At 32.8% G+C, this 19710-nt stretch overlaps 1 long non-coding RNA gene and 1 pseudogene across 1 annotated transcript in view; one reads left to right on the top strand and one right to left on the bottom strand.

Moving 5' to 3' along the window:
- LOC147411731 (uncharacterized) overlaps positions 1 to 19710 on the top strand; it is a 52435-nt gene that overhangs the window by 16223 nt on the left and 16502 nt on the right. The gene's annotated exons all lie outside the window — the stretch shown is intronic.
- Positions 2946 to 4140, bottom strand: LOC147411735 (long-chain-alcohol O-fatty-acyltransferase pseudogene; annotated as a pseudogene).

Here is a 19710-nt window from a genome sequence, read left to right as displayed (position 1 = left end):
TATTGATTTGATACTGAACCGATCTAGCCCTAGATGACACTAATCAATCTATTGCTTGAAGTATAAATGATCAATATTGATCAACCACATTTCCTTATGTTCAAATAAATAATATTGATGGTCCTTCAAAGAGCACTTTGCTTAGGTTGGACGGATTGGAGTCTAACCCGAGATCCATGCAAAGGTTAACTTGACATTAGGTATATAAAGACATGTTTTTCATCCAACCATGCTTTTGGAGGATGGTTCTTCAATTCAGAATTGGTGGATTAGATCTGAATGTCTTTAATATTTATTATATAAATATGTATTTATTATTTAAAATATTAATATACTTTTATTTTTTTTATAAAAAGACAAAATGAATAAGAATATTATTAGAAAATGAATATAAAGGCAACTGTTAATCTTATATACTTTTCTTAAGGGATGTAGGCATGTTGTCTACTTGTTTTTATCCTCACCACTTAGCCTATCGACACATAACATATGCTCTTCCACATATAGCTCAATGTCCATCAAACGAACAATTTGTTTTAATCCACAAAACCAATCCTTTCTTAATCAATAGTAGGAATTTGTCAAAAGACTGTTAGGAGCTTAGTTCTAGTATTTACTAATACTAGAAATGAGTATCTCGAGTGCTAAACACACAGTGTAAAACCGTGATTAAAAATAAGTATTTACTAATAATTAATAAGGAAACTACGTCCTATAAATAAATAGCTATATTTCTAGTATGACATGTTTTCTATTTTATTTTTCTTTATTGCTCATTGAAATAACATGATGCTTAACCAGAATAAGATGAATCACTACAGCCAAATGCAGCAATCGAATCCCTTTACAGCTTATAGGAAAACCTATTGTTGCAATTTAAACCAAATATTTGATCAAAAATAGAATGAAAAACAAATTACTAGAGAAAAGTCATGAATAATAGATTTTAAGACAATTGTATTAGAAGAAATTAAGGGGAAGATAGTATTCGAGAAGTTTGAATTGACCTAAGAAGAATTCGAGTGCAAAAAAACATCCTAGAAGTGAAATTAAAAAACATCAGGAGAGCCAACAAATGACATCTAGATAGTTATTTTAGTACAGAGGATTGTTAATGGTAAAAGTGGATGGGAGAGGGAGTGTGACATAAATCCGCCCATCTTTCTCCTCTCTCTCTCGCTCATTTCTATTCCTTAAGCATCTCTATTAATCTTGACAACATATGTTTTTATATAGTTGAAGGAAGACAACCATGGATTAGCGGTTGTTTGGTCCTCGATGGTTAGTTGTCTCTAATTTAAAATAAGTATGAATTATCATAAAAAAATCATATTATAATTTTTTTTATGGATTAATTGTTTTTGGGTCTTCGATGGTTTGTTGTCTCTAATTTAAATTAAGTGCAAATTATTATAAATAATCATATTATAATTTTTTGTGGATTAATTAGTTGTTGTTTGATCATTGAGGGTAAGTTGTCCCTAATTAAAATAAGTACAAATTAACATTAAAAAAAAATTATATTATAATTTTTATTTAACAATAAATATATATATATATATATATGGATGGAATCCTTTGACTCCTAAGAATAACTCATGAAAATACACATGATCCCAATCTTTTAATTGCAAAATCCAATGGGTGAGATTTATCTTTAGGATAAGTATCTTTGTGATTTGTATTATTAAGATACTCATAAATCTCAACCATTGGGTTTTGTGCTTAAAGGATTGAGATTTGAGGCGGAGCTAGTGGGGGCACTTGCCCCCTCCGAAATTTGAGAAACCCCTATATTTTCAATTAACTATAAGCCCCATTTGTCCCCATTGCGTCACCTCTCTCCCCATTTGCCCTCACACCCTCACCTCCTTCCAATTTTTGCCCCCACAAAAATTTGAGACACCCTTATATTTTCAACTAATTACATGTCCCATTTGTTCACATTCCCTCACTTCTCTCCCCATTTGCCCCCACACTCTCACCTCCCTCCAATTTTTGTCCCCACAGAACTTTGAGATATCCATATATTTTCAACTAATTATATGCCCATTTGTCTCCACTCCCTCATCTCTTTAATTTTTTATTGATGACATTACCTCTTGATCGGGACTACTCAAATATTTATTGGAAATGGCCTAACTATTAATTAAAAACCTTTTAATTGCACTATAAAATTATTCATCTTCACTATACAATTAATCATAGTTTGCCCTCACTATAGGAAAATCCTGGCTTCGTCCCTAGTTGAGATCATGTGTTTTTTTCATGAGTCATTTTTAAGAGTCAACAGATCGCAACCCATATATATTTATATATATATATACACAAAACATTCACCTTTATTTTTAAGTATTTTCTTAACTGACATATATTAATTGATTTTTGGTGGGCTTTAGAGTATATCCACTCTATACATTAATTATGTCGGTAAAAAAAGATTTATCTCACCCCCAAACTTGAAAAATTCCCCCGAATTCTTAGGAAAATTTTTAGATTTGAGAGATTTTTCTAAAATAAAGACCTTCAAGAATCAAATTAGCCAAAATTCTAGAAGAATTATGAATTGTAAAATGAATCAAAAAGTCATTTTCCTGTGTTCCGTAAATTGTAATCCTAATATCGCATCGGATCTCCCAGTTACCGAAGATTTTATTATTTTCTTAGATTTCTCTTCGACAAACTTAACTAACCACCCCATCGTGTTGATCAAGTGCTTTCGATTCTATCACATGTCACTCAAGCTGAATAGACTCCACCGAGTTAACATGTGATTGCCTCATCTAAGCCACTCATCCGCTTGAGTGAGTTTATTGATTTTAATGATACAACACCCAACTTTATTTATATATAAAAAAGACGTGGAGTTGGGTAACTTAATTGTGAGCCTAAAAAAGTTCCAACTTGATAAAGCAAGAGGCTTACTGATTCATCAATCACGACCGTTAATCAAATGAACATTTTTATTTAGGAAGTACGATTAAACAAGAGCGATAGATCATGTTTCACAAAATCAAATAGAGCACCGTACTCCCCAATTACCCTCACATCCACACCGTTCCTTACAATCTGGGGGAAGAACAACCAGAAACCCGTTACCGAAACGAACCCAATTGTTAGCGAACCAGAAACCGCCCGATGCAACTGAAACTTGGTTTTCTTCTTCACAGCAATCTCCACAGCCACACAGATTCCATGGAGTACGAAGAACCACGTCACCTCCCAAGTGGGCCTCACTCGCGTAAAATAGAAGTAGAACAACTCGTGCATAAGCCCAGATACAAAGAATGTAACCAATACGGCCAATAATAGGGAGCACCTCCTCCCTACAATAGGGATTGCTGTACTCCGCATGGGTTCGTATACAGTGGGGCGTAGAATACTTGGGACCATGAGGTTCCAACTCCTTCCCCAAAAGTCTTGTAGCGAGCTCGATAGGTAGGGCTCGTTGAACTGTGACTCGATCTCGATACCCAACACAGTATGTACCGGAGCTGCACACGTGGCGAATATGATTTCTGAAGCAAAGTATATGTGACAACAATAGAGGGTTAAAATGATGTTTGGGTGGATATATTGTTTGTAATCGTAGATACGGATCACTATAGCTAAAAGCAAGGCTTTTATAGCATAATTTAGAGGTGATTTTAGGCCCTTTTTGGTGATTTGAAGAGATGGGTTTTCTTTGTTTTTGATGTTATGGAGTGGGTCTTGTTTGATTTTGATGGGAAGACAAGCTGTGGAGATGAAATGTAGGAGAGAGAGAGGTGGGTTGGATGATAAAGGTCCCAGATTGAAGGCGAAAAGAAGAAGCTTGAAGTTAGCAAGCCAAGTGAAGAAGAAAGTTGTGATACCTATAAGATGGATGGATGAGAGATACAATGGGAGGAGAGTGAAGAGGGGGAAGATGGGGAGCAGAAAGAGGAGTCTGATCTTGCCTTTTGGGATCTTTGTGGGTATGAAATAGCAGTAACTTAGAGATGCAATAACTGTAAACCATACCTTGATAAGTCTCTGAACCTCACCTTCCATCTTTCCTCCTCTTCTTCTCTCTAATTACTTGTTTTTATATCATTGCTCTTCTCTGACCTCCCAGTCTTTCCTGTTATAATATTGGCCTATTTATTTATTAAATGGGACTCGTTGAGTACCATGTGACGAATGGTTTATTTAAGGATGATAAATACTTCCCTTACTGACAGGTATCTAAGAATTGGATATTAGTAAGGCAGTATTTGTTTGTGCCATTTTTTAGTGTTTATTATTGAAAAAAATTAAATTTAGTATTTTTTGTCAAAATAGCACATTTGTTTACTCTATATTTTCAGTATTTATTGTTGAAAATAAGTGAAAAAAATTCAACACTATTTTGATGTTAAAAAAAAATGCTAAAGCGGTAAGTACTTCGCTTTTTTCGACACGAACAAGTATACTCTTTATTTTTTTGAGCATTGACAAGTATATTCTTATTTTTAAAAGAATATTATCTCTTATATCTCATGCATAAGTATATAAGCATCCCACAAATTAATAATCCACACCATGGCTAAATTATTTTGTCTTATATGGGTTAAAAGTTTTGGACTTAGTTGATTTTTGATCAAGATGATCTCCTCATTAGTATGGGAAATGTTCAACACCCTAAGTTTTACTCTACACTTTAACAAACGTATTTTGTCCTACATGGGTTAGAAGTTTTGAAATGGGCTGATTTTTTATAAGGATGATCTCTATGATTAGAAGTTCATCCTCACCAAAAATTAGCTCATTCCGAAATTTTTAGTTCCATGTTTACAAGTTGAAAAATCGTGGACCGTCCATTTTTTGTAAACCATTTTTTATGGGGTTAAAAGTTTTGGAATGGGCTGATTTTTGCTGAGGATGATCTCCTCACCATAGAAATCATCCTCACCAAAAATCAGCCTATTCCAAAACTTCTAATTCATGTTGGACAAAACACGTTTGTTAAAGTGAAGGGTAAAGCTTAGGGTAGCGAACGGTACCCCATTAGTATATAAGCACCCCACAAATTAATAAACTCACATCATGGCTAAATTATTTTGTCTTATATGGGTTAAAAGTTTTGGAATAAGTTGATTTTGATAAAGATGATCCCTACAATGAGAAGATCATCTTCACAAAAAATCAGTACATTCTGAAACTTCTAACCCTATCAAAACAAGTTCAAGAACCGTAAATCATCATTTTTTTAAAAACTATTTTTGACGAATTAGAAGTTTCAAAATTGACTGATTTTTGGTGAAGATGATCTCTAGACCATATAGACCATCCTCACTAAAAATTTACTTGTAGACACCCCAATTTGTACGAACCCATTAGGAAGATCCAAATTTCTTCGAATTGATTTCGATTTAGAACTCAAGCCTCTCAACAGGCCCGCATTGCCACTTGACATCATTTTCATGCATAGATGCATCATGTCATATAATTTGCATGCTCAACCTTGTCTCTAACCCACTCTAAATTCATATTCATTCTCCATTAACCGATCCATCACCCATCCCCTCACATGGTCCACTCCCTAACCAAATCTAAGCCCAAAACAAAGTCCGTCTTTTTACCGAAATTCAAGCCCATTCTCTTAGCCCTAAACCCAATTACCCAAATCCATTACCTAGCCCAATCTAAGCCCAAAACCCAAGTCCATCCTAAGTCCAAACCCAAGTCCATATCCTAACCTAAACCCAAGTCCATATCTTAACTCAAACCCAAACCCAACACCAAGCCCACTCCAAGTCCATTCTCTCACCCCTTCATATGATGACACATGTTGATACCTCATAAGCCCCCAATGCCCAATGCATCACTTAATTGGAGGGTCAACTTCCTTTTTGTGTAAACTCAATAATGCCCTTCTCAAAAGGTTTAGTCAAACCAAAAAGGTTGTTTAGTCTTTGGTAATAATCCATAAAGGTGAGGGAACTTCCCATTATGCCCTCAAAAGGTGGGAATCTTCAAGTACATACATGGAGTTCTCCCATTGGCCCATTTCAAAATTATACTTCCACCCTTGCTTTATTTGTTATTTACAAATGAACCAAAGTCTACTTTTCACCTACCACTTCACCTTTACACATGTCATCTTCCTATTCATCCTCTCAAATGTGTTTTTGTTTTTCCATTGGTCCATTTCAAAACTACACTTCCACCCTTGCTTTATGAGTTATTTACAAATAAACCAAGATCTACTTTTTACCTACAACTTCACCTTTACACATGTCACTCCCCCATTCATCCTCCCAAAAGTACTTTTGTTCTCTCGCCTCTATTTACCAAAAAAATCAAGGATCAAAGAATGTTTTTAGGATTTCTTCACAAATGTCATCTTTACCCTTATACAAATGGAAAATCTAAAAAGAAACAACATAAATCTCATATCCATTTTCTTTATTTTTAGGGTTGGACCACTTTATCCCCAAAAGTTCTCCAAAAACTCTATAAATACCCTCATTTTCTATGATCAACTCATGCTCTCAAGCCCCCATCTCTCAACCTAAAACTCTACAAAAATTCCTACTCATTCTCTCATCTTCTAAATTTCAACCCAACCTTCAACCGTCTCACTCAACTCTCAAGTTTTCATTTCAAGGTTCAAGTTCATCAAGGGACAAGGTGGGGTTTAACATATAGATTTTATTTCAAAGCTTGCATATTCTTCTTCTAACCCTCTACTTTAATTTCTTTTTCTAAAAATCCTTTAGGATGTAATGTATACCCTCTCCCATCCCCAGTAGATTGGACTAAGGTTCGATCGAAAGGATGGGAGTTGAAGTCCTTTTAACTTTAGTTTTATGCATCATATTATACACAATGCACCCACCCATTCATGCATGGCAATGATGAAGAAATGTGTCACCCTCTTGATGGGGTGAAGCACAAAGTTTCTAGCCATGCATACATGCATTAAGGTTGTGACTTCAAGGGAACTCCATTATGGAGTCTCTCTAAGAGTTCAAATCAACATTCACTTCATAAATTTAATGTGATTATATGGGTCATTCTCTTCCATAGAATGCCTTAATGTCACTTTGAAATCAAAACCCTTTTGGAAAAGGGGACATTTCACTTTAATGCACATACCACCCTTGTCATGCATTCTCATGCATTTTTAATATTTGTTTTCTCAAATTTTTACAAAATAAAATGCCCAAGCAAGGTAACCACCTTTGGTGGAGAGGATGGGGTGCCTAACACCTTCCCCATTCTCTAACCGAACCTCCTTACCTAGATCTTAGGTAGACCTTGTCCTTTTCAACAAATGAGAGTCACTACAATGCCATGGAAAAATGATTTTCAAAAAAATTAATTTGGGTGCCTATTCACACCCAATTCCAAAAAAAGAATGGTGACGACTCCAAACAATGTAGCATTGAGGTTCATTATGAACATTTCATGTCTACATTACTCATTCCAAAAAATTTAATTCATATAGGACAAAAAAAAATTGGTTATGGTATGAGTTACCCTTATTAATTCATAGGGAGCTTTTATAATTACACATCCCTTATTTCCATCGAAAATTATTCATCCAAAATTAAATTTTTTTAATGTTAATTTCAAATATTGGTGATTTGTATGACATTATTATTTTTAATTTGAAATTTGTGGGCTTTTATAAATAGAAATTATTATTTATAAATTGAAGATTTGAGTATTATTTATTATTTAAAAATGAATTGTATTTTAATTTTATAAGAAATAAGCAATTTGAAACATGCAAACAATGTATAATATGATTGTAAGTGTAACAAAGACTATCAGCTTCAGTAATGTATAACAAACATGATTCAGTATTTAAACAAATAATTTTTTCAACACTTAAATTCAACTCTTAATGTTATTCAGCATTTATTTTTTTCAATTTAACAAATAGCACCTAAGGGTTGGTGAGCTGAAATGGATCACCAAAGTAGAACACTTTCTTTAAATAGTAAGATTTAAAGTCTTAGTTTACCAAGAGTCGTTTTACAAAAATGGATTACAACATCAACAATCCAACACCCACAACCCTATAAGTTTCATAAAAAAAAACTCATATAAATTAAAATTCAAAAAATAAATTCTTCTAAGCTTGATCCAAGGTTTTGAAAGTGGATGATTACTTAAAAATTAAAATTCAATATTGAAACATAAATTTTTTTGTGAATTTTTTTTTTTCCTTCAAAGTTTATAGAATTTTGTTCTCTACAACCGTTAGGCATTGGAGGATTATGTTTCTGGACCCTAACGGGTGAAATCCTTACTTGCTTAGTTAGGCTAATTGGACTCATTACTAAATTGGCAAGCCAACTGAACATACTCTACATTTCATTAAAAAATAACTTAGGTCCAAATTTTTTATTATTTTTTTTGAACTTGATCCAGTGTATTGAAAATGAATAGATATAGAACTCCTACCAAACTCTCAAATTTAACAATGAAAAATAAATTTTTTTAAGTTTGTTGTTGTTTTCTTTTATATGATTTCATGGAATTTTGTTCTCCACATCTACATCCCTGTAGCATCAGATTTTGGATGCCACAAGGTAAGTTCAATAGTCCTTGGTAAGATTTGAAATCTCACTAAACTAGTAAGGTTAGCCTTACTCTTTAGGAAACGTTTTTGTAATGAAATCGATCCCAGCCTTATATTATATAGATAGGTAGCTAAATTTTTTGCTCACATAATTTTTTGTCACAATACTCATAGACCAGGCGCACATGTGATTAGTGCATCCTAGATTCTATGAGCATTGTGAGCAAATTTTTTGATCAGGTGGTAAAAAATGAAGAAGCAGTCCAAGGTAGGGGTGTCAATGGGTCGATTCTGATTTAGTTGCTTAGGTATACAGAATCTAAACCAATAATTTTGTTTTTTTTTGTGTTTTTTATCGATTTCTAAAATAGAATAGAAATAAAAGCCTTGAAAAATGTGAGTACCCATTGATTCATATTCTTAATAATTGAATAAGAAAAAGATAGTATCTCAAGTTATTAATAAGTTTTTTTCGTTTCAAAATATTAATGTACTAACTAAAAAAAATATTGACTTAACTACAATTTGTTTACTACATAAATGAGTTAATGACTTTTTCGAAAATTAAATTTATCTTCTTTAAAAGAGCTTAACTTTTAGAAGAGAGGGTCCATCTTAGCTCACTATATAATTTATAAGGAAAATTGAAGAATTTTATGTAATATATATTAATTTAAAACATATATATCTTAAATAGATCATAATTTAAAGATAGATGAGAAAAAAATTGGTTCCAAGTATCTATAGGTACCCATTGAAAAAAAATCTAATTGTTCTGGTTCATATTAGTTTGATTCCAATTTAGAATTGAGTCTAATTGGATCCAATAACAATGGAACCAAAACTAGGGTTTTCGATTCCGATTAAATGGGTAACCATTGACACCTCTAGCAAAAAAAGGTCAGTTATAAACCAAAAAAACAATCCCAATCATGTTTGTTTACAATATTTATCAAAAGAGTCATATTTTCAGTTTGGTATTCTTTTATTTTTATGAAAAGTATACCCGTGACTTAACTTTTTAGCCTTCTTGTGAGCTTTAAAGGTAAATTGAATTAAAAATAGCTTTTTAGAAGTAGGTACCCATTTTAGTGAAGACAATTAAATACCAAAATGGGTATAAGGCCCTTTTGATTAATATTTCAAAAATATCATTGGGCCAGTAATCTCAGCAAAATACTTGGCCGTTCTGATGAAATAATTGTAAAAAATATCAGCACTCATGATCCCCTGTTTTTGTAAACTGTTTTTGTAAAGATGATCTCCAAATCCTCTTAGGATTGGATCATGCCCCTTTAGGATATAGAGTATAATAATAGAATAGGTCATGTTACATAATAGTACCATTGGTTGAGATTTGATGTAGGATTAGGGGTACAATTAGTTTTAGATAAGGGATTAGTTGATTTTATCTATAGATTAACACATTTGATATATGTCATGTTGTTGGCTATTAAGTACCATTTGAATATTATGCCCTTGAGAATTAGGACCCCAAACCTGCTTCATGACTTCCAAGTTGAGGCCCTACCCCTCGTTTTTTAAAGAGGGTCAACCAGATTAGCGAGCTAGCCTGCCCATGCGAGCCATATTTGTTGGGCCGCATTCACCTGTGGATTATTCTTAGGCTTTCTTAGAGTTTGGGTGATCTTGCATCTAATCGTTCTTAATATTTATATCACTCATAAGCCCATCTATGGGGTCTTAACAAGCAGGTTTAGCCATGGACAATCCAAGTCCACGCCTTTCCTAAAGAGTTCGGCTTCACAGTGGCCAACCCAAAATGTGCTATAATTTAAGTTTTGGTTGGAAGTTTGATAAAGTTGATCCTAAAATAATTTTTTTCCACATGTGGAGTTATAACTTGAGTTGTGATAATATGATGCCCTCCTCTATGCCCCATCACAAAATCATAGATCATTTGCCTTGGGATACACAAGAAAATATTATAATTATGTGTATCCCAAGGAAAGTGATCTATGGTACTGTGGTGGGGGCGTTTGAAAATCATTACACTCATAGTTTATAAGGACAATATTTTGACTATCCAACTAGTATTTTTTTTTTTTTTTTGGGGTGATAGGTTAATGCTTGGTTAGAATAGGTAATATGGTTAATTGTTAACAAAAGAAGTATGGGTTCAAAGGATTTGAAAATAGGACGTGGGAACAACCCTTCACACATTTTACCATTAAGTTAAATGGCACTTCTTCAACTAGTATTTAGTTATTCTTCACATGATGATGATGATTGAAAGAAAATGAAAAAAAAAAAAAAAAAAAAACCCATAAATTCTAATATTATTATTTATATAAAAAAATTTGACATAAAATAACAATTAAATCAACATTAATTTCTAACTTTTAATAATATTATTGTATTCTTTGGCCGAGCACGAGGCGCACACAATACCATATGTTATAGACTAGTTGACCCAAAAACCTTGTAATTACAAATGTGAATAGAAAATGAAGGGTGATTTATAGACCCTTGCATTCTCAAAGCGATTACATGCCCCCTTGACCTATGTCTCCTTTGTAAGATTTTCTACACTATTTTAACTTAAATGTCCTTATCTTCAATCTCTAGCTAAAAACCCTTGATAATATTCTCCAAAAAAGCACACATTCAAGCTCTTTGATCACTTGGTAAATTATTTTAACATATTCAACCTCATGTTTAACTTTGCTTTCAAATTATCTCTTAGCCTTTTAGGAAACCTTTTATTTTCTAGCATGTCTTCTACTCTTTCCTGTTCCAAAGGTTTGAAGGTTGAAGGAGATAAAATCTTAAGATTGAAAATTAAAATACAAAATAAACCCAAAATGACACATTTGGAGAGAGAAAATTCGCAGAGTCATCTTGCCCAGATGAGATAAACCATTTAACTCCATTTATAATTATTTATTAAATTATATTTATATTCAAATTATAATTATTTATTAAATTATATTTTGAAAATGCTTAGTCCCAATATCATATTTTGTTAAAATAATGAATATTTAAATCATTAAAAATTAGTTATTTTTATATTTTAAAAAATGTACAAAAACCCGATTGACCCAATTTAATTTGTTTGTTTTTATGTATGTGTCTTTCTTCTCATCCCTCATTCAAAGAGAAGAACAAAGTTGAAACTAGGTTCTCTCTCTCTCTCTCTCTCTCTCTCATCTTCACCATGAAAGCTTGAATTTTTCTTTTAAAAAATCCAAAGTTTCTTATTAAGATCGGAGATTTGGAGAAACTCGCGTCTATAAAGCCTGGATCGGAGATCTAGTTACCAAAATCAGAGATTTGGATAATTTCGTGAGGGATCTAAGTACCTTTTCCAAAATTGTACTGATCCTTCTTCGTCATCAAGGAGACGTGAATTCTCTGGCCTTAGTTTCCAAAACTGACGCATCATCTCTCTCTCGCTCTCTATGTATATCTCTATCTATCTATGTGTGTGTGTGTTTTCACTATTGCGATTTGGGAACTAAGTTACTTAAAGGTAAACAGATTTTTCTTTTGCAATAACAATTTACGCAAATTTTTATTTCTCATTTCCAATTTTAGCTCCAATCACTACTCACTAGAGATTCAAAGGTGTTTGAATATTTATTGATTTAGTTAAGCATCAAAGGTGTTTGATGAACTGTGTAAGAGGAGAATTGGTGCAAAGGAATCCCTATTTGACTGTGTACTGTTTCTCATAGCCTTCAATGATTTCATTGCACTATTAGTTAAAAATAAATTGATGAATCCGTACGAGGCAAAGGCACAGAACCACACATTTTTTTTTCCTTTGTATCTGTCCTTGCCACATCAGCTGCATTCCTAATTCTGTATCAAGACCGCGTGCATTCATGACGACTCTATCGTAAATGGTTCTTTACATCTTCCATTATTAAAGTGGTTGGCCCATTTTTATTTGTTTATTTGTCAATGGTAACTTACTAAATAATTGATCCTTGGTCCTTACATGAATTATATATCATATATTAGTTAAGGTACATGTGATGACCTAGCCATATCCTCCACGTTTAGGTGACTTTTTGAGATGCCCATATGTTCTCAATCAATGACATGCACACCTAATTAAATCTTGGTCCTACCATAGACTAACTTAAAATGACCTAAATACTATCATTTTCAACCTCTAACAAAAAAATCTTTATTTTGAGTTCATTTTCAGTGGTACATGATTACCAACTCATTTTAAAAAAATGATTTGGTTTGGTATTACATGAGGGTGTATGTAGTTGGATTTTCTTCAACCCCTATTACCACCACAACCACAATAACATTGTGATCTTCCGTAAGCATCATAACATGGAGGGGGCTTACCATAACCAGGATGATACCATGGTTCCCAATCATAGTGACCCTCATAACATGGCCTACAACAAAACCCATATGGTATCGGGTATCTTGTTACAGGTACAGTTATAACAATCTTTTGTTCAATTTGCTTCTTTCTTGTTGAGTTCGGCTCATCTTCCTTCTTTGAAGAATTTATATATATATATATATATATATGGGTCCCTATCCGTGGCCAACAGTTTGGCAAACATTTTGGCAAACACTTTTTCAAAACATGGGTTAGAGGTCTTGGAATGGGCTGATTTTTGGTGAGGATGATCTCTACGGTGAGGAGATCATCCTCACCAAAAATCAGCTCATTCCAAAACTTCTAGCCCCATTTTACAAGTTGAAAAATCGTGAACCGTCCATTTTTTGTAAACCATTTTTGATGAGGTTAGAAGTTTTGGAATGAGCTGATTTTTGGTGAGGATGATCTCCTCACCGTAGAGATCATCCTCACCAAAAATCAGCCCATTCCAAGACCTCTAACCCATGTTTTGAAAAATGTGTTTGCCAAAATGTTTGCCAAACTGTTGGCCATGGATCGCTACCCTATATATATATATATATATATTTGTTTTATATATATATTTTTTTAAGAAAAACAGAAATAAAAGGGCAGATATACGATGAAAAGAATAACACGATGATGATCTACGGTCCATTCGATCCCATCAAGTTTTCAAAGTAGTTGAAGTGCAAAGCCAAGGATGTTACAGCAAATATTGAGATCAAAACACCCGAACCAGACAAGGTAAAAAAGCCTCCATCCACGCCAGAAGATGACAAAATTTTTTTTAAAAAGAAGGTAGATAAGCCGGACTCACCAAAACGAACACCAACAACAGTTGAGCCAAAGATTATTGTGCCAGTACCTGTAACAGGATACCCGGTACCATATGGGTTTTGTTGTAAGCCATGTTATGAGGGTCACTATGGTTGGGGACCATGGTATCATTCTGGTTATGGTAAGCCCCCACCATGTGGTGGTAATAGGGGTAATGTGCGTGGTTGTGATTTCTTTGTTGTGGAAGAAAATCCAACTACATGCACCGTCATGTAATACTCTTCCAACTCTTCCTTGGTGTGTTTAATTTGAGTTTTTTATTTAGTTATTATGGTTATATTGTTTCACAAGTTGGTTTTGTTGATGGTTGAAATGAACCAATCTATTGTAATTGAGATATTATAATTTATAAGCTTCTTGAGTAAATAATCTAATTTGGAAAGCACATAAATAAAAAGTCACCCAAAAAATAAAAAAAAACAACTAAGTGAAACAATGTAATAGTACTTTAAATTAAAGCAAATCATTTTCAAAAATGAGTTGATAATTATGTACCAATGAAAATGAACTCAACAAAGCATGAAATTCAATTGTTAAGATTTATTTTGATGATTTTTGGGATATGTGTTCTATCTTGATGGATTGATTTTATGTTTTAATCTCTTAGTAAAATAAAGATTTTTGATTAGAGGTTGAAGATGATAGCATTTAGGTCATTTTACGTTAGTCTAGGGTAAGACCAAGATATAATTAGGTGTGCATGTCATTGATTGAGAGCACATGGGCATCTCAAAAAGTCACCTAAACATGGAGGATATGACTAGGTCATAACATGTACCTTTACTAATATATGATATATAATTCATGTAAGGACCAAGGATCAATTATTTAAGAAGTTACCATTGACAAATAAACAAACAAAAATGGGTCAACCTCTTTAATAGTGGAAGATGTAAAGAACCATTTAGGATAGAGTCTTGATGAATGCCCAATTACATAATATGATTTTCCCACGTGGCATACTTAATCGACTCTCTTGATATTTTAGAATCATAGGTTTTATGCCTCGAGATACAGAACCATACATTCTCATAAATTTATGCCACTTGTATATCCCGATCTATGATTTTGGCACACCCCACCACGTGGGGGGAGTTTGATTATCACCACTCTTCTTGTACAGGTCCTTAAAGAAATTTGCCATTAAGTGACCGACACTCTAGGTTCAGAAATCAGGACCATCACGCAAACCATATTTTTATCTATGTAGGTCCTTTTCTCAGTTCATTTTATCCTAGTGGTTCGTGGGACTATTGTACGACCTATGATTTGATGACTATTATATTATAAAGTAAATAATAATACATAATTATTTAAAACTGCTATTTGATGACTTATCAATATTAATAATAATAATAATAATAATAATAATACATAATTCTACCTAATTTCCAGTTTGGCTTGATAATTTTGTAGTCAACTTAATAAATTTCCATATCAACTCTGTTAATTGCCTCTTTTTGGATTTGTATATCAAGTTATCGCAAAATTCAATCAAGTTGAATTGATGATTCATTCTAATATTAACTTTGTGACAATTAAATATTTCATTTATACTTAGAAATGATGTCAATTAACTGTGATAATTATTTTATGTGATTTTTAAGACATTTCATATGTTTTTAGTGAGGATATATCTCAATCAAATGCAACATATGATACCACCCTATCAATTATAAGTAAGAAAAAAGATGGAAAAACTAAATTAATACTAAAAAGGAAAAGAATTGAATAAATCAGGAAAGTAATAAAGTTCAATTTAATGTGAAAAGTAGTTAAGAGTGTGTATGTTTCATGGTTACTTAGTGGGTAAGCAGGGAAAAATGCTAAAAACCCAAGAGACTAAAGACACGTACACATGTAATCATCCCCTAAAGCAATTTCTTCCTTTTTGATAGTGTGATGTGGCGTGTGGCTATAAACTTCTTAATTCTTATTAAACAAGTTTGACCTGATTACATGGCACTAATCATATATATTGTTTGAAGCATATAAGACCATCCGCTACATTTTCTCATGTCCAAATAAATTATAGGGTGATTTATCCAAAGATATGCTGAAAATTGATAATTTGTATAATGTCACATTTTAATTCCGAAATAAATTTTGTCATTGTCAGATTTAAAATATTTTCAATATTTTTTTTTTAAAAACTATCTTTCTGAAATTAAAACCTGAAAAGTATTTATTGTTTATAGAATATGAAAAAAATTCCACATCAATGAAAATATTTTAAGTTCTGAAATGATTATTTATCGTTTGTGAAATTAAAATAAATAAGGCACTGATTAAAAAAAATGTAATTTGTATCTATCATTTGTTGAAGTATGGTTCCAAAACAATTAGGTCTGATCCAAGTATGTGTGTATTTTTGGGTTGGACCAAGGTAATTTGGGTTAGACTTGTAACTTATGCAAATAACCCACTTATGTGGTGCTTTGAAAAGGGGTTTTGTTTTATTTTGTCGTAAATATAACTCTAAATTTAAACTTTAATAAAAAAAAAAAAAGTGAGGACATCCCAATTTGAACAGGCCCTCACTCGAAAGAACCTTAAAAAAATTGATTTTCTAATGAAATTTGCCAATGAGCTTAAAAAGCATAAATCATCAAATCATGACATTTTTATTGATTTGAGGGCTCCTAATACCCCTAAAGGTTTAAAAGACTCTCAATAAAGACTTGTATACCCCAACCTTCCCTATCTTTCATCGTTCCACCCTCAGAATCAAAAATACTCCAAGCCTGTTTAAGACTCATAAACTCTCAATCATTCCTCACCTTATCCAACCTAACCTAGATTTAATCTCATATCACATAAAGCCTAAAACACACCCACCCTAAAAAAAAAAATCATAACCAATCCGAAAATAACCTAAAACCTTTCCAAAATCCAAGCCCAACACATCCAAGCTCAAACCAATCCAAATCCACAAAACATTATCCACATCAACCAATCAACTTTTGATCATCAAACAAACACTTGTTCACACCACAACTCACCTCCTAAAAAAATCATTCTACTAAATCTAACCCACTACCTTTTTCTAACACAACCACCAACCCACACTCCATGTTATAAATTTAACTCATCACTTTTCTCTAACACAACCACCAACCCATATCACAACCCATGTCTCCCTTCATCATTCACCCTCAACCCATCCTTAAAAGTCATTCCCACACCTCTTCCTTCCAATCAATTCACCTAAACACTTCATTTTCATACTCTTTTTTATACTAGTCTCAATCTCCTTTACCCTCTCAAAAATTTAAAACACCTAATTCCTTACACAATTTATTATTTTAATCAAACACCACTCATTCTCATCTCACCTAACACTAAATCTCATTCTTTCAACCAAACACTTTATCATTTCACCTCACTAAACACTTAACCCAAATGAGTTGGGGTGGATCCAACCTATTTGGATAAAAAAAAATATTCATTTATCCCCATTCCACAAATACCATCATCTCAACTTTAAATTTCACATCCATCACCCTCAAATCTAATGTCATTATCTACTCTTCTACATGTTCACCCCATTATACCCCTAAAAGCAATCATCAACACCTATAAGTACCCCTCTTCCCTTCCAAAATGGGTACCAAGTCTAAGTAAAAAAAAAATTTCTCTTAACTCTCCCCTATTCCCCTCATTTCATCTACTCTAAAAAAATATATTCTTACAATTTACTAAGGACTCAAAGAAAGAGAAAGCATAGAAGAAGAAAAATGAAAGAAATAAGTATCAAGTTAAGGCTTTAAAATGGGTCAAAAGAAGCATTATACCCCTTCTCACCCCCTTCTCCATTTCCCTCTTCTACTTCCCCCTCTCACTTTTTTAATTTTTTTTTATAGAAAAACCTCTAAGATATGATGTTTCCCCTCCCCTATCTCTGGTAGATTGAACTTCAGTTCAATTGAAAGTATAGGGATTGTAACCACCTTAAAAAGAAAACTGTTTTAAACCCTACAACTCGTTTTCAAGTAATTGGTAATTGAGTCATTCTCAACCTATGAGAATGGACTCACAACTATTAGCCAACATTTTTCAAAAATATGTATAATTCTCAAGGTTAGATTCGTATAAGGATCACTTACTTCAATGAGATGATCCCTATAAGTTAAGCTGATTGAAAATCCATACTTAGGATACAAGTCGTCAAACATATGACACTTTTATTTTATTTAATTTTCATTTGAAAATAACCGAGTTATTTTGAGGTTATCATCATTTAATGGAGAAATAAGGGTGCCTAATACCTTCCCCTCTTTAATCAGACCTATAACCTCAATTTTAGGTTGATCGGTACTTTATCCATACAAAAGTCATTAAACGCCAAAAATAATACTTTTTCTAAAAATGTACATCGGGTGACTATTCACACCCCGTTATAACAATGAATGGTGACAACTCTAAACCTTTGTAGAAGTGATCTTCAAAAATAAAAAATCACACATCTACAAAGAGTATATAAAGAAAGAAACCCAAGAAAGAAGAGGTTAAGAGGTTTAGAAAGATTAAATTCTAGAAGAAGGTGAAGCGAAGTGATAGAGATGGCCTATTGTATCGATTTGTTCCAATTTTTTTCATAGTGAAATCAAGATCTAACACTGATACCTCCGTGGATGTAACCTTCGGGTGAACCATATAAAATCTTGTGTTGTGGGTATTATGTTCTTACTCTTTCTTTTATGGTTGCTTATCTTCTTTTCATTTGCTACTATTAGTTGGATTGTTAATTATTGTTATTATCAAATAAGGTCTTTGAAGGTATAGTGTACAAGGTGTTTGGTTAAATATCCAATAAGTGTTTGATCAAATTATTAAGTAAGCGTCACAAAAGTGTTCACATACACAACATCATTTTGGAAAAAAAAATTGAATTAAATAATATTGATGGTCCTTTGAGTTGCAACTTGTTTAGTTAAGAAAGACTGGGATCTTCAATGTGTGAAACATAAAACTTAAACTAGGATTGTTTTATAAATTGGGGATGCCCTCAATACATGTGAGCTCATGTGATTGGTCTATCCAAGATCCTGTGAGCAAAACTAATTTCCAAATTAAAAAAATTGGTTGGGCAGAGCCAAGAAGCGGTGAGCGGAGGTTGTTGCCCCCCACTCATGTTCTTTTGGATGAAGTAAAAACCCACTAAACTTTGATGATTTTTTGATACTCTCGTGTTATAATGTGCCCTCTTTCATCATTTTGCCCCACAACCCTCAACCCTTCAATTTTTTGCCCTCTCCCCACTACTTTTTGGTGAATATTTGGGGTACTTAATTGTGTTTTTAAATTGTTGGCATGTCTTCTTTAACCTTTTTTCCCCCTTCCCCTGTGTTTTAGTAAATCCCAACTTACCAATTGAAATATATAAAAAATTCTCTGCATGCAATAAATAATCTTGCTTAAAAGCACTTGAATAATCATTCATTTGAAGTGAAATAATATTAAAGTATTTAGAAGCAGAGCATTTTAAAATAGTTGAGAAGGTTGTGTTATTGTTGGTTCGAATGAACCAAATAGCTGATACGACATTATTCAGAAATTTCGTGTGTCTTTAGTAATGATATTTCTTGGAAAGCACTTTAATAACCGTCACATTGAAGTGAAACAATGTATAACTATTTCAAAGCAAAGCATTTTAAAAGTGGGTTGGGTCCCTGGACACATGAAAACAACCTTATATAATTAAAAACATGCAATCCAAATCCAAATCATTGACCATGTGTTTGAACGTGTTTTTTTTTTAAAGATTAGTTTGTTTCAATTTGTCGACTCCAAACGTTATAAAATATGGTTGATCTTCTAATTCTTTCGAGCGCTATTTATCATTTTGACCGATGTCGTAAGAAAATATAAGGTGATTTAGACATATTCATCCAATTCCTACATGTTTTGATTTTTTATTTTAGATAGCTCACTGTATTTTCAAATTGATGACATGCCCTTGACCTTGGTCTACTCTAAT

The sequence above is a fragment of the Akebia trifoliata genome, chromosome 1 (assembly GCF_017979445.1).
Source record: "Akebia trifoliata isolate Shusen 1 chromosome 1, ASM1797944v1, whole genome shotgun sequence".
Lineage (NCBI taxonomy): Eukaryota > Viridiplantae > Streptophyta > Magnoliopsida > Ranunculales > Lardizabalaceae > Akebia > Akebia trifoliata.
The sequence above is the reverse complement of the archived record's forward strand: the minus strand, read 5'-3'. Positions and strand labels throughout refer to the sequence as shown.